This window comes from Rhinolophus sinicus, unplaced genomic scaffold (genome assembly GCF_057876585.1).
Source record: "Rhinolophus sinicus isolate RSI-liver-muscle unplaced genomic scaffold, RSI-T2T HiC_scaffold_19, whole genome shotgun sequence".
Classification (NCBI taxonomy): Eukaryota; Metazoa; Chordata; class Mammalia; order Chiroptera; family Rhinolophidae; genus Rhinolophus; species Rhinolophus sinicus.
The window spans coordinates 1,402,235-1,416,463 of record NW_028290710.1 but is presented as its reverse complement, the minus strand read 5'-3'; positions in this window follow the sequence as shown (position 1 = coordinate 1,416,463).

The window sequence follows — 14,229 nt, the reverse complement described above, 5'->3', positions numbered from 1 at the left end:
CAACGCGAGACACGGCCGAGGCCGGGCGGAGAGTGTCCGCTGCGTCAGGAGACCCCTGGCCCCGCCGGCGCCGTGAGGCAGGAGGCGGGGGGGAACGGGGTCGGGCCGGAGTCCGCACCCCTGCCTTCCACACACCGCCATCGGGCGGGCGGGAGAGGCGAGGGGCCCGCAGGCAGAGCGAGAAGAGCGGTCCCATTCGCCATGAATGTCCGTCCCTCGTCTGGCGCGGCTTAGGCCCGGCCCGGGAGAGCGCGACGTCACCACATCGATCGGAGAACACAACGGGCAAAGAGGCCACGGGGGAAGGTAGCGCAGCGAGGACAACGATCAGAGGAGCCTGCTTCAGCCTCGCCGCACACCCCACTTCCCGCAGGGCTCGGCTGGCGGCGAGGGCCCCGCGAGGAGGCAGCGCCTGCCAGCCGCAGAACGGGGCACCTAGGCACCCGGACCGCGCCCGTGTGAATGCACGGCGAGGGGGGCGCGCGCGGCGAGACAACCCCGCAACGCCTGCCACCCCCCGCCACCCTCGGGTACCAGAGACCGGAGGGCTTCGTGTCGACCGCGGGTCCTCCGGGAACGCCTGGATTACGCGCGAGCCGGCGCGCAGGCCCAAGCGGGCGGCTCACGAACCAGAGACGGGAGGGCCCGGGCACCGGGCGGCGGGCGAGCGCCCCGCGGGGGGGCACCCCACGCGCTCGCGCCGAGGAGCCCGGCCCCCGTCGGGGACCGTTCGCCAGAGGACTGCGTGTCCACACCTCTCCGGTGGCACAAAATGTCGATCTCTGGCGAAAAAAATCACCGCGCCCGTCGGCGGCGCCTATCCACGGACCTCAGCGGCCTCCTCGGAACGGGTCTCGGGCCACCGGACCCCGGTCACCACCCCATCCCCGCTAGCGGGAGGAGCGGCTGGGCCACCTGGTCGACCCCCGAAGCAGGGGAGCCCCGAAGACAGGCGAGGAGGGCGAGGAGACGAGATACTCCCCACCGCAACGGTCGCAGGCGCGGGCAGGGGCCGCCACGAACCACCGCGCCTCCGAACTGGGACTCGGGGAGGGGGCGTGAGGGGAAACGTACCACCGAGGCGCCTCCGACGAACGGGCCTCCGACGGCCCACCCCCACCGGCCCGGCCGCCCGGCCGCCCGGTCTCTGGGGACGGGAAAACGGGGGAGGAAAAGTCGAGTCGGACCGACCGGGACCCGCGCGTGCCCCCCGTCCCGGTCCACCTCGCCCTCCACGTGCCTCCCCGCAGGGCCCGGCCCCGGTCCCCGCCGCCGGAACGGGACTCCGGAGAGTCGCGTCCGGCGACACCGTCCCCCGCGAGCACGCACGCGGGCCGGGGACTCCCTCCCCGGCCACACGCGCGGGCGGCGTACGGTCAACGTCTCCCGATCGGGACTTGGGTGAAAATTCCCGCGGAGGGGCGTCCGACGACAGGCCCGCGGGAAGGACCGCGGACGGGCCCGCGGGGCCCTGGCCGGGCCATCCCGCGCGGCCCCGGGTCGGCGGGCAGCCTCCGGAGCGGGACGCGGGGGAGAGAAAACAAAGTGCGATCGACACGGAAGGGCCGACGCCGGGCAGGCCCGGCCGCGGGCCGGGCGGGCGGGCCGGCGCGCGGGCGCGTCCCGCCCTCTCAGCGTTCCTCCGCGAGCGGAGGGGCACGGGCGAGCGCCGGTCGACGCGACCGGGCAGCCCGGGGGACGGGCGGCGGTCACTCCCTCAGAAACCTGCACCTCCAATCTCCGGCGAACGGGCGACGCGCCGTCTCCACGGCACCACCGGGACGATTCCGCCGGTGACGCCGGCCGCCCGCGACGCCTCCCCGGGCACAGCGGCCAGATCCCTCCCCTTGGCGCGGTCGCCGGAGCTCCGGAGGGAAGGGACGATATAAAAGCGGCCGCCAGGTGGCGCCCGACAACCGGAGCGAACGTCAGCGGGACGGATCCGGATCGCGAGCCGGCGAGGGCGCCCCGCCGCCGGCACGGTCGCCGGACCTCGTCCCGGCCCACCTCGGATGGCCTCTCCGGGCCCGGAGCGGGCCGGCTTCGGCCACCGAGCTCCCGGCCGCCACGACGCGACCCCGGCCGCTCAAGGGGGACCCGGGGCGGGCGGGGGAGGGGGGAATCTTGGGTTTGGTTTCGTTTTCTTCCTTTTGCGCGAGATCTTGATCGAAAGACAGCTCACGTGCGACGCCGTATTCGTCTCGGACACACGTGGTAGCCAGTCCACGGGGACCCACCTCCTGGAGTACCGTATTTTGCACTGTATAACGCCCCCCCCCCCCCCCGGTAGACCGCGCACCCACGTCTTTGGCCCAATCTTTCGAGGGGGGGGGGAGGACGTTTCCTTTTAATCCCCTCCCCCCCCCCCGTGTGTCTTTACGTTTCGGTACCCATCTTCTGCATCACAAGGGAATTCTAGCGTCCAGTCTTTGACGCGTTCCAGTATGAGAAATTTTACGTAACGAGTAATTACAGAACGCAAGAACAGGTGCGAGGTTCGAGACGTTTCACGTACCGGTCACACCCTCAAGGCCTTTTACGCACCCTTGAAGGCCAAGAACTCTTGGCCGCTGCCAGTTCCTCCCGAGTTCCACAAAACCGATGATCCCACGCCAGGGTATTGACTTATCGGTCATGCGGATATCGTGATCGACGTCTAGGATCACGCTTTTAACTCAGAAGCGTCAATAAAAGAATGAAAAAATACTCAACCACGTACGGAATCGGCCCGAGCCGCGTAGAACGCGCATCCTCATCTTCCCCTCAGACACTCGGGCCAAACGGTGCGCATTATACACGGCGATTTACGGCATCTGTTTCCTATCTGGAACTTCGGACCTCTCCCTCTTCTCTATGTCTCCCCCGCCCCCTTTTAATGTCTCAATGACAGTCCACGGTCAATACCATTCCATATCAGCTTCAGGTGTACCGCACAGCGGTTAGACATCTAGACAGTGCAGGAAGCGATCCCCCGGACCGGTACCCACCCGGCACCACGTACACGGTCACGACCACATCCTCGGTCGTGTTCCCTCTGCTCGACACGCCCGTGGCTATTTCTTTATCCCTTCCCCTTCGGCACCCTGCCCCCAACGCCGTCCCCGCACCATCGCCCCGACCACACGATCCGGTCCCCGTGTGACACCGTCCACGGTGATCGCCATAGGGTCGACTACATTCCTTACGCCGTACCTCACAGCCCCGTGACTACCGTGCCACGACCAATCTGTACTCATTCACCCCTTCCCCTTTTCACTCCCCCCAACGCCCCCCCCTTCCCGGATCTGTTTGACCGGGAATCGGGGTGGGGGGTGGGGTGGGGGGTGGAATACGTCGTCGTCGTCGTCGTCATCACCGTAAGTAATAATAAATCCCCCCACCCCGGCCGGGCGTCGGCAGGAACGGGAAACAGACCGCCCCCGCGCCACTCCGGGGCCGAGGCCCGGCGCCTCGGACGTGAGTGAAACCACGCCCGGGGCGCTCAGGCCTCCCGGCGCTCCCCCGAGCGGCTCCCGGGCTCCCGGGAAGACTCAGAAGAATCTGGGGGGGGCCGTCGACCGCAACACGGCAACCGGGCACGTATTCAGAGGACGACCGCGACCGCGGGAGCATCGTCTCCTTTTTCTTCCCCCTTTTCATTCCATCTTTTTCCAGCGGAGGGAGGGGAGGGTCTCTCCCAGACAGAAGAAGCCCACGAGCCAGACAGGTGACGTCTACACACACGCACGGTCCCCAGTGCTCGCGTCTGGCGGGGTAGTGCAGGATTGTGAAATGACGGTGCCGGCCGAAACCGATACCGAAGACAGGCCACGTTCCAATCGTCCCCGTGACGGGGGAGGGGGAGGGGAGGAGGGGGCGGGGGCGGGGCGGGGGGGGGGGCGGAGAGCCGCTCGCAACATTCAAACTGTGGGGGTCAAAACGTTACACACGCCTACACGGACCGTCACGATCTTTGGCGAGTCAGGACAATTCACCTTTCAACATTCTGACCCCCCCCCACCCCGTTTTCGGGATCGGTCACTTCTCCCCGAGCTCCTACGAGGGGGACGTTTCCACCACCGGCACTTCCCCGTGACGTTTCATCTCTCTCTCTCTCTCTCTCTCTCTCTCTCTCTCTCTCTCTCTCTCTCCCCTCTCTCTCTCTCTCTCCCTCCCTCCCTCCCTCCCTCCCTCCCTCCCTCCCTTCCTCCCCCTCCCCTCAACGACCCTGCACCCCAGTCGATCGGGTCGCAGTTTCAGCGGTCAGTCACAAGGTGGCAGTGTTGTCGCGCCCGTGCTCGGGAGTCTTCTAAGCCCGTGCCGGTTCGCTTCAAGACACAACCCCTTTCTAGTCTCCGTCTCCGGTCACCTCTTCAAAAGAAATACTCTCATTTGAGGATCCGTTTGGGCGCAGAGAGGAGTAGGAGACAACGCCGAACACACTAGAGTGTCTGTGTGACTGCACGTGTGTTTTTATCACGGTGGTAAAAACAGACAATTGATCGTTTTCACAGTTTATGAGCATGCAGTTCACTGACGTGAAATCTGATCCCCTCCTCGTGGACAAAAAAGGAGGCACATCCTAAACCTGACTGGTCTGGAAGGGGCCAGCCCTGCAGGCGGCAGGGTATCGACACCAAAAGTAAACACATAGAAATTACTGCCGTGTTTCTCCAGAATGAGATCTAGCCATACCATCAGCTCTCGTGCGTCTTTTGGGGCAAAAATTAATATAAGACCCTGTCTTTTTAATAGAATAGAACGTCATACCGGATTTTCTGTGAGACTGGGTCTTACGTTCATCTTGACTGCAAAATACTCATTCGAGCTGATTGTCCAGCTAGGTCTTATTTCGGGGAAGCGTGGTAACTGAAAGTGGGTCGTAGGCAGCGGTCACATCTCTGGCCCGTACTTTTTCGGACAAAGGTCAATGTTTACCTGCAGGGAGACCCTCTGTCGTCTCTTGGCATTGAAGATGACAGACCCTCGGAATTTCAGAGTCATTCCTCTCTCTGTACCCCTCGGGGCAAGACCTGCCGCACCGGAGCCCGAGACCACAGAAATCCTCACCCTCCTCTCGCGGGCCGAATACCGTCTCCGTGCTGTAAACATTCATGATTCACTATCTCGCGTCCACCGGTGTAAAAGAAAGAAGTATGTGTCCTCCATTTTACTTTTATCCGATCCCACAGATCTCTCCACTCTTCTCTCTCCAACCCCATTCGACTACCACCGAGGGAACTCACGTGATCCTCCTTACGTCTCTTCCTCTGATTCCGATGTACAAGGTGTGATCGGACGATACGGTGAATGGGTAAATATAAGGAAATTAGGACACCGAAAGATTCATCGCCATCATCTCCCCTCAAAATACTCCCACTCGCCTCAAACACACTTATCCCATTGTCATCGCCACTCTCTATGAGGCAGTTCTGGAAGTCCTCTCTCACGGGTGCCTTTAGTGGCCGTGTTGTGGCTGCCTCGATATCCTGAATCGTTTTGACTTCGGGGGAAAGCCAGAACTCGTACGGTCCCAGAGCCGGCGAATAGGGCGGAGGAGGACACACCGTCGTGTGTTCCTGCGACGGGAATCGCCGTAGGCCAGAAGCGATGTGTGACGCGGGGCGTTGTCACGACGGAGGACGATTCACGGCCTGCTGTAAAACACGCCTTCAGTCAACCGTAGCTCACACACGACTGACCGCACAGAGCGAGTGGAAACTCGTCACGCACCGTTACTACCACCTCTCCCCAACAATCAGACCCGAGCGGTAAATAAGCCCCGGCATGATTTTTCATGAGACGGCCCCCGAAAATGAGCCCCGAAGCATATTTTGCAGGAAAAAATCCACACGAGACCCGGTCTTATTTTTGGAGAAACACGGTAAGGTTCGATGTGCCGCTTCCTACGTCGAAGATACCTGCCTTTGTCTTGAAGGGCACGACGCAACAGCGTTCACCGTACTTTGTGATCACAACGGAGAAGCTCCGTGTCGCTCATCGCTTCTGCTATGGCGATCTCTGTCGGATAAAAATATTATGGCGTGTCCTTAGCCACCTTACTCACCGGATCTGGCACCGTGTGACGTTTGCCCCTTCCCCCGAGTCAAAATGACCGTGAAAAGGCAGCATTTTTAAGTGATGCGGGACATCGAGGCGGCCACGACGGCACACGGCTGTGTGAAAGAAAACCAGACATCGATGTGTGTGAGTCATCCACGGTATGTCTAACTTCCGTGAGAAAAGTAAATTCTCACGGCCTGCGAGTACTCAAACAACCCGAACGGGGGAGAAAATAAACACACATCGCGTGGGATTCTGTGTCAGTACCACGTTTGCTACCGGTTTTAGCGAGACGGTTTTACATTCTACGTTTACGGAGGGAAGGGGACACAGCCAACGACTCTCTGCAGGTTGACGGCACTCGGGGTGCTCGGGAGAACTGCACAAGGTCCCTCCTATTTAGGAGTTAAACGGCCCGTCGGGGACCCCTCTTTCTAACCTTTTAGAAATACTTGGCCCCCGGGTCCGAGGGGTGGGGCTGGGGGGAGGGGCCGGTCCCCGTATCTCCTGAGTGCCTGCCGAAACTCTCCTAAGTTAATAATGGAGAGAAAAGAGAATTTAGGTCAGAATCTAAACTCACAGGCAGCCGTTAGAGGCAGGGCTTACGGGTCTCCTGACAAAACTTTTCCAGAGTCCTTTCTAAAGGACGATCGACTCGTGTGACTTTTCCTCTGTGGTACGGGCCATTGGCAAGAAACGGGCCGAGTACGAGCCCAGATCTAGGGGCTCCGTTCGTCTTCACAACCAAACAGGTTTTAGAGGCAATAAGTCCAGAGCGAACAGCTGAGAAAGGGTAAGCGGCCCTTGTATTCATCGGGAAATCAGCAGGCTTCCCTGCCGCATCGCAGGTCACCTGTGGTTCTTCCCCTGTGATGATGACGGTCTTCTTGAGAGCTGTGGGAAAACTCGGGCCCCGTTACTCGATGACAGCCATTTGCAGGGAAGGAGTTGGTCCCCCCGCTCCCTTTGGAGTAGGGGACAATCTCTCTTCCGCCTGCCCTTGTAGTCTGCACAGGGAGCACAGCTATTTTGGAAGATTAGCGTACTCCTCACTCCGGTGAATCTGGGCTTCTATGTCCAAAGCGGGCTCCTTTGCCTGGCGTGCCTCTTTTGGGGATGCCGGGGTAGCCCTGAGGTCGTCTCGGCCTTAGCCCGTGTATAACTGCAGCCAAAAAGTCTGGCCTGTCTCTGGCCTCGTCTCCAGCCTTTCTGCTCCTTTTTTCCCTCCTTTTCCCTGTCTCACTTGTGAAAGACATGGTAACAAATTTCCCGGCCTTCCTTAGCATAGAAGCCTTCTCGTCAGGGATGCGACAGGAAGTCGATGACTCCAACGCTCTGTGAGGTCAAGGAAAATATCGGGCTAAACTTAATGAATTTACTTTAAACTTATCTCGGTTTTTAGTGAAAATAGTAAAATTCTTCTTTACACGGGTTCATATCTGACCTGAGAAGGGTACAGGAACTCCAGCAGTACCAAAATACAGAGGTTTATGTAATTATTATATGTAAGTATGTAAACGTTACACTCAGTTCTTACTAGTGTGGAGATTTGGTTTTCTCTAGTAACCGAGGACCCCATGATGAGGATGGTATAAAATAGAGAATATTCTGATGGCACCTAAAGCCTTTGCTTTCCAGGCAGAGTTTCTCTCTCTCTCTCTCTCTCTCTCTCTCTCTCTCTCTCTCTCTCTCTCTCTCTCTCTCTGTAATTTCAGTAACAAATAACACGTTTCCTCCAAAATAAGACCTATTCCGAAAATAAGCCCCAGGTAAGATCTCAGCCAGACGGAAGCGTTTAGTACGTCCTGACGATGTTCCCGAAGAAGATGACACGACCGTAGCTGAACAAATGTAGACTACTGCTGTACATGGAAAAATAAGACATCCCTTGAAAACAAGTCCCAATGGAGCAAAAATTGACCTAAGACCCAGTCTTCTTTTGGGGGAAACACGGTAGTTCCAAAAACTTTGTCCTACGTCGCAGAGAGAGAACAGTCGACTCTAATGTTGCACTCCCTTTCTTCTGATACTAAAATTTATGTACTGAATTGCAGTTAGCTGAACTACATGTGATCTGTTTTCAAGATTTTTCTTCTGAAACCTTTTATAACTTTTCCAGTCCCTCTCAGTGTGTCTTCTTACCAAATGTAGGACAAACTAGTCTGTCGTCCCCCCCCCGATTTCTTTAAAAATGTATTTTTATCTCTTATACCTCCTTTGAGAACATATTACTTTATGTAACTTTAAAAATATTAATTAGAATCTGTAACCTGTAGAACCCGAGTTTTTACTGATAACTAATAAATAAACGATTAGCATTTCTACTGGAATATCTAGGAACGTACTTTGTAACTCAGAAGTGTAGGCTCTGCTGGAAATATATTTACAAGTGTTTTGCCATCGTATTTTTAATAAAGTACAAAACACATTTATTAACATACCTTAATTTAGGTTTTAGCTTTCCCATAATAAGGAGATAAAAGTAGATGAACGCAGACTTATCTTATAATTAATATTTTAGTATTTTGTTAGTTTGAAATATCTGCATATTTAATACTTTTTATCATGTAACTTACCTTAGTTCAACTCTAAGGCTTCCAGTTACCAAAAGAATTCAGGAAAGCACGTTTAAGCATGCACTCTGTCTCACACACACACACACACACACACACACACACACACAAGGTAGGCTGATCAAGTTCACGAACTCATCCTAGAAAAAGTGCTACATACCTCATTGCTGAATATCATTATGGTCACCTTTGAAGTACTCCCGTTGGGAAGCTATGCACTAATGCCAGCACCTAGTCCACTCTTCAAAGCAATTTTGGAACTCTTTTTCTGGAATAGTCATCAGAGCTGTCATCGTTATTACTCTTGATGTCCTGAATGTCATCAAAATGTCTTCCTTTCAATATTTCCTTTATCTTTGGCTAAAGAAAGAAGTCGTTGGGGAACCAGATCAGGTGAGTAGGGAGGGAGTTCCGATACAGTTATTTGTTTACTGGCCGAAAACTCCCTCACAGACATTGCCCTGTGAGCTGGTGCTCTGTCGTGAGGCAAGAGTCACGAACTGTTGGTGACAAGTTTCAGGTCATGTCACTTTTTCATGCAGGCTTTTCAGCACTTCCAAATAGTAAACTCGGTGAACGGTTTGTCAAGTTGGTACAAATTCATAATGAACAATCCCTCTGACATCAAAAAAAAAGGTCAGCAACATCGTTGCGACAGCTTCACACACTTTATTGTCCTGCTTTGTGGGTGCGTGCGTGCGTGCGTGCGTGCGTGCTTAATCATTATTACTAAAAAATTTCATTAACAACCTTTTATTTTGCTTGTGTTTCTTCATTATTTTTAACAACTCCAGGAGATTTTAGAGTCTATTATTACCTAAGTCAATTTTTGTAAACCGTGGTATAACAAAACATATTATATTTAACGATAGTGGTAGCGACTTCAAAAGACATGTCTATTTAACCAAAAGTTGATCTAGCCTCGGTTTCAACTATTTTCTTAGATCATGTGATCCGGAAAAGTACTTGGGTCAGTTTTTGTTCTTTATTTTTAATTTATATAAGCGCTTAATCTTTTTTCTTTAAGCCAACCAAATATTACAATCTTCTAATACCAGCCGGAGGCCAGAACGTTATGTTGTACATAAAACATAGAAAAACATAGATATCAGAGATCATATACATAAACAGTATTAATAATGACTATAGAGAGAAGACTTAAGATTTTTTATTTGCCCATGACAGTTTGAAGGAAGCTGGAAAACGCAAGGAGTGTTCGGCTTGTGAGATTAGCCACTAGATTTCAAAAGTGCCCTTTTTCTTTCTTTCTTTCTTTCTTTCTTTCTTTCTTTCTTTCTTTCTTTCTTTCTTTCTTTTTTTTTTTTTTTTTTTTTTTTTTTTTTTTTTTTTTTCCGGGTAACTCAGCCTCAGGCAGTAGCGGCGGTGTTTGTATTTCTTGCTCTCCGTAAGACCCTGAAAGTTACCGACAGAAAAATCTTTAAAAAGTTTTATTTTCAAACACAGAGTTGGTGTCTAGTTATAAGTGGACTAGGAGATGGGTGAATTCCCCTTTTCTATGAACCATCGGTGTAGATATTTTTTTATTTTTCATTATAGGCTGACCGACCGATTGCCTGATATATGGCCCAGAGGGCTCTGAGGAGAGCGTGCAGACATAGAGCCCCCTATCGGTTTGGTGTTTAAGGTATAAACAGAAAAGTGAAGGGGAGGAAGGAGAAAAAAAAGGGGGGGGGAGGGGAACGGACAGACCGGAGGTGAACAAAACGGAACAAAGAAGTCACCAACAAACCGGAACCAAAAGCAGACGAGAACTCACAGAACCAAATCCTCCTGAAACGGGGATCTGGGGGTCAAAACCCGGTCTCTGAACAACCCAGCACCAAAAATTGGCCTCGGAGTTACCCGAATTGGCACGAAGCACAGAAGGCTTACGCGTAAGCCCCCAAACCCAGTGACAGCGAGAGGCTCCGACGGCAGAGATAAGGGAATTCCAGTGCACTTCCTCGGTTTGACAGATTCCACGATTCACCGACACACGGTTTCCAAGTCCCGTCAGTTGCTTTTATTCCTCACCGACTGAGGCAGTCATAGGCAGCCTGCCAGGGAGGGGGAGAGCCGGGAGGGTCCCTGGGACGAAGGAGATCTCGGCAGTTACTGGGACGTCTCTGTAATCCCCTCCCTGGGCTTGGCCAGCCATAAGCATCAGGGATCACTGATGCATTCCGGCACTCTACCTCCGCTACCCCACACGGAGGCAAGGAGCAAGGGAGTGAGACTCTCCAACTCAGATCAGTCCAGTTCGATCCACGTCCCCGCCGTGGTCTCCAGAGTTCGTTACCAGACTCGGGGATGGTGGTGCTCGTTGCCCGGGCCCCAAAAACTTGAGTGACGAGGAGGGTCAGTGAGGAGAAGAGTGTATTTTATTCTAGGTGCCGGCAGCCGGGGAAGATGGCAGACTGACGTCCGTGGGGGGAAAAAAAGGCATCTTCCCTGAACTGAGAATAATCGAGAGGCTTCGCAGGCAGGCAGGCAGGCAGGCAGGCAGGCAGGCAGGCAGGCAGGCAGGCAGGCGGGGGGAAAGAACCGAGAAAGATGACAGCTGGTCATCGCAAGTTTCAGGGCTGACGGTTGACAAATCACCTCCTGCGGTCCGGTCTGCTTCATAAGGTTATCTCGAACTCGGCGGCCACGGCTGGAGTGTGTCATACGTCATCAGGAAAAGCTGCAAGGGTGTTGCAGCCATGGATCCCGGTCTCTGGGCGCCTGAGAATTCAGCGGGTTTTTTTCTTTTTCTTTTTCTTTTTTTTTCCAGATTAGTGCTCTTCTGATCAATCAGATCCACAAGGTATGTATAGTCTCAAGGAAGGGAAACGAGCAGAATCATGAAATCGAGCAGTAAAGGGGAAACACAAAGAGAAGATAGATGAATAGCAAGCTATGAGGTGACCGAACTAAGTCTGACTCATTAATTTCCCGACTTTCACCCTCACGGCATGTGTATAGTCTATCACGTGCTCTGCACCCGATGGCTAGTTTCCATCCCTCGACCTAAAGTCGACCCCTTTACGTATTCGGCTCTCTCCCCATCCCAGTACCCTCTGTCACCACCATTCTGTGGTCTGTATCGATGAACGTGTGTTTTGTTCATTTTGCCACCTCGGTTTTTGCTTTCTCTCCTAATCCCAGATGGGAGTGAGAGCAGATCATGTCTGTCCTTTTCAACCTTCCAACTTGACTTAGCTTGGTGGTCTAGGGACGGGACGAAAGGGCCAGTTGCACGTAATCATTCTCCGAGGTTTACAGCACAGCTCCTAAGTCGCAGAGGCTGGAGATCCCGGCTAAAACGTATTTAGAAATAAATGAATACTATACTGAACCAATCGGGAAAGGAACGATTTTGAAAGAAACCGCGTGAGAGGAAACTGACCTTGACAACACCGACTGGACGTTTATGACGGGACACTCCAATGCAACTCTGGGCCTTTTCCGGTAGAGATGCTGGCAAGAATAAGTCAGTCACTCCTATTAAAATAACTATGGATTATAGTTTGCCTCTGCGTAATATTTGACACTATCCTTTAAGGCCTAACGGGCTAGCTGGAATTAGCCCATCACACAAGATTACATAATGGGGGGGGGGGGGGCGCGGGCTGGTTCATGCCACGCATGAGCCCCTGTAATTCTCCTAACCTTCCGGTAAAGAAACCCAATGGGAAAGGATGGAGATTTGCACAGGATATCGGAGCTATAAACAAAGAGATCCTGTAGTTCCAAACCCACATACCCCATTATCAGATATTCCCGCGTGTACTGCCGAGATATTTTCCGGTGATAGATAGACGCGGTGCCTTTTTTCAGCATTCCTGTAAAACACAGGACAGGAAATACCTCTTTGCCTTTCTACCTGGGAAGATCAGAGTTTACGTGGACAGTCGTGCCCCGGGGTAGACAGAGAGTCCCACCTGCTTCTCTCAGATGCTAAACGCCGATTTGAACGAATGCAAAATGTCCCAGAAATGATACTCTCAGCCAATATACGGATAACTTACTCTTACGCTCTAGGACACATTGGACCCCCTACCATAAGAGGACGCGATTTACCGATCGCAATAGCTAGCCATTAAGGGACACAGGGTGTCAAAGGACAAGCTTCGATTTTGTTTACCCAAAGGAAAATACCTTGCCATCTAATATCTAAAGATGGGCTACGAATTAACCCTAAATAATAATCTTTCCTCTTCTAAAAGCAAACAGACAAAAAACAGCCGAGAGGATTCCCCGGGTCTGACTGGATACTATCACGACGGGGTTCCGAATTTTTCATTCATGGCCCAGCCTCTGTTTGTCTCCTTAAAATGAGATCGGCCCGATCCCATTCAACGGAACCCTGAAGGGAAACGAGCCGAGCCGAAGACACTCTAGAGGAAGTATTATCTAAAGCTCCCACCCTGGGACACCTTCGCTATAAACTCTCTTCCTAGTCGTGCATGAAAACACAGGAAATTCGGATAAAGGAGTTTATCCGAAGGCCACCCTCTCCACGGTACAGATGTGTGTGAGTCACGATCTGTACGGTTGTCTCACTAGGTGGAGACATCCCCTTGCAGGAGAGCAACAGCCTCGATGGTGGGTAAGTCACGACTGGAAAGAAATGATCCCGAACTAGGGGCATTCCCTGTGAGTTACATAGTCTCTGAGGCAAAGGATGCACTCGATCGGGAACATCCGGCCTACCCTGCAGCATTTTCGTCGTGGCTTATCACCCCGGTCCTCTGGATTTGTAGAACGTACAAACGGTACAGTTAAAACTCCACTGGGTAAATTTTGAGAAGCTTTTCGTCTCCCTTGGCTGAAAACTCTCCTTACGGTGTTTCTCAACCTGAGAGCTACTCCTTTTGGTAAACGTAGACTTTCTCCTCAGTAGTCAGCGTTCACCCCGTGTGACCGGACGTGTGAAACAATCTTACCGAAAGGAGACATTTTGCGTTATTATCAAGGACTTATCAAGCAGCTTAAATAAACCGATAAGTCTGCAACCGATTCGCTTCAGCGTGCTCCCGGGACACGAAGACTTCCAAGACCACGACTCACAGCCGGGAGACGTCGTCCACCACTGGATATGACATCAGCTAAAGACCCTCCAACCTCGTTGACAGGGACTTATTCGTTATCACTAATCGATCCAGGTGCAGTGAACTTAAAGGCGTTAACGCAAGGATTCACATCGCTCATGAAAAAGAGTTGCCCACCTGTGGCTGGACATCTGCTCCTGTCTGACACTCGCCTCCACCGACGGCCAACCTCAAAGGCTCCCGGAGGACGAAAAGCTGCTGACGTCAGGGGTAGACAGCTATCCCGAGACCTCAAGAAGGCCTGTAGACCTACGAATTGACGTGGGACTTAAAATAACCATTCGTTTGATTGTCTTTACCTGCCCGCTAATATTATCAGTCACAATGATAGTTATACTTGTTCTTTAGGCTTTTCTCAAACCCTGTACTCATATACCCCAACTGTTAATCATTGAAGGTGCACAGAATAACTTTGGTATTTTCTTTCTTTTCCGGTAAAATATTTGTTTTTCTTTTCTTCTCTTCTTTTTTTTTAAATTTTATTTATTTATTTATTTATTTATTTATTTATTTATTTATTT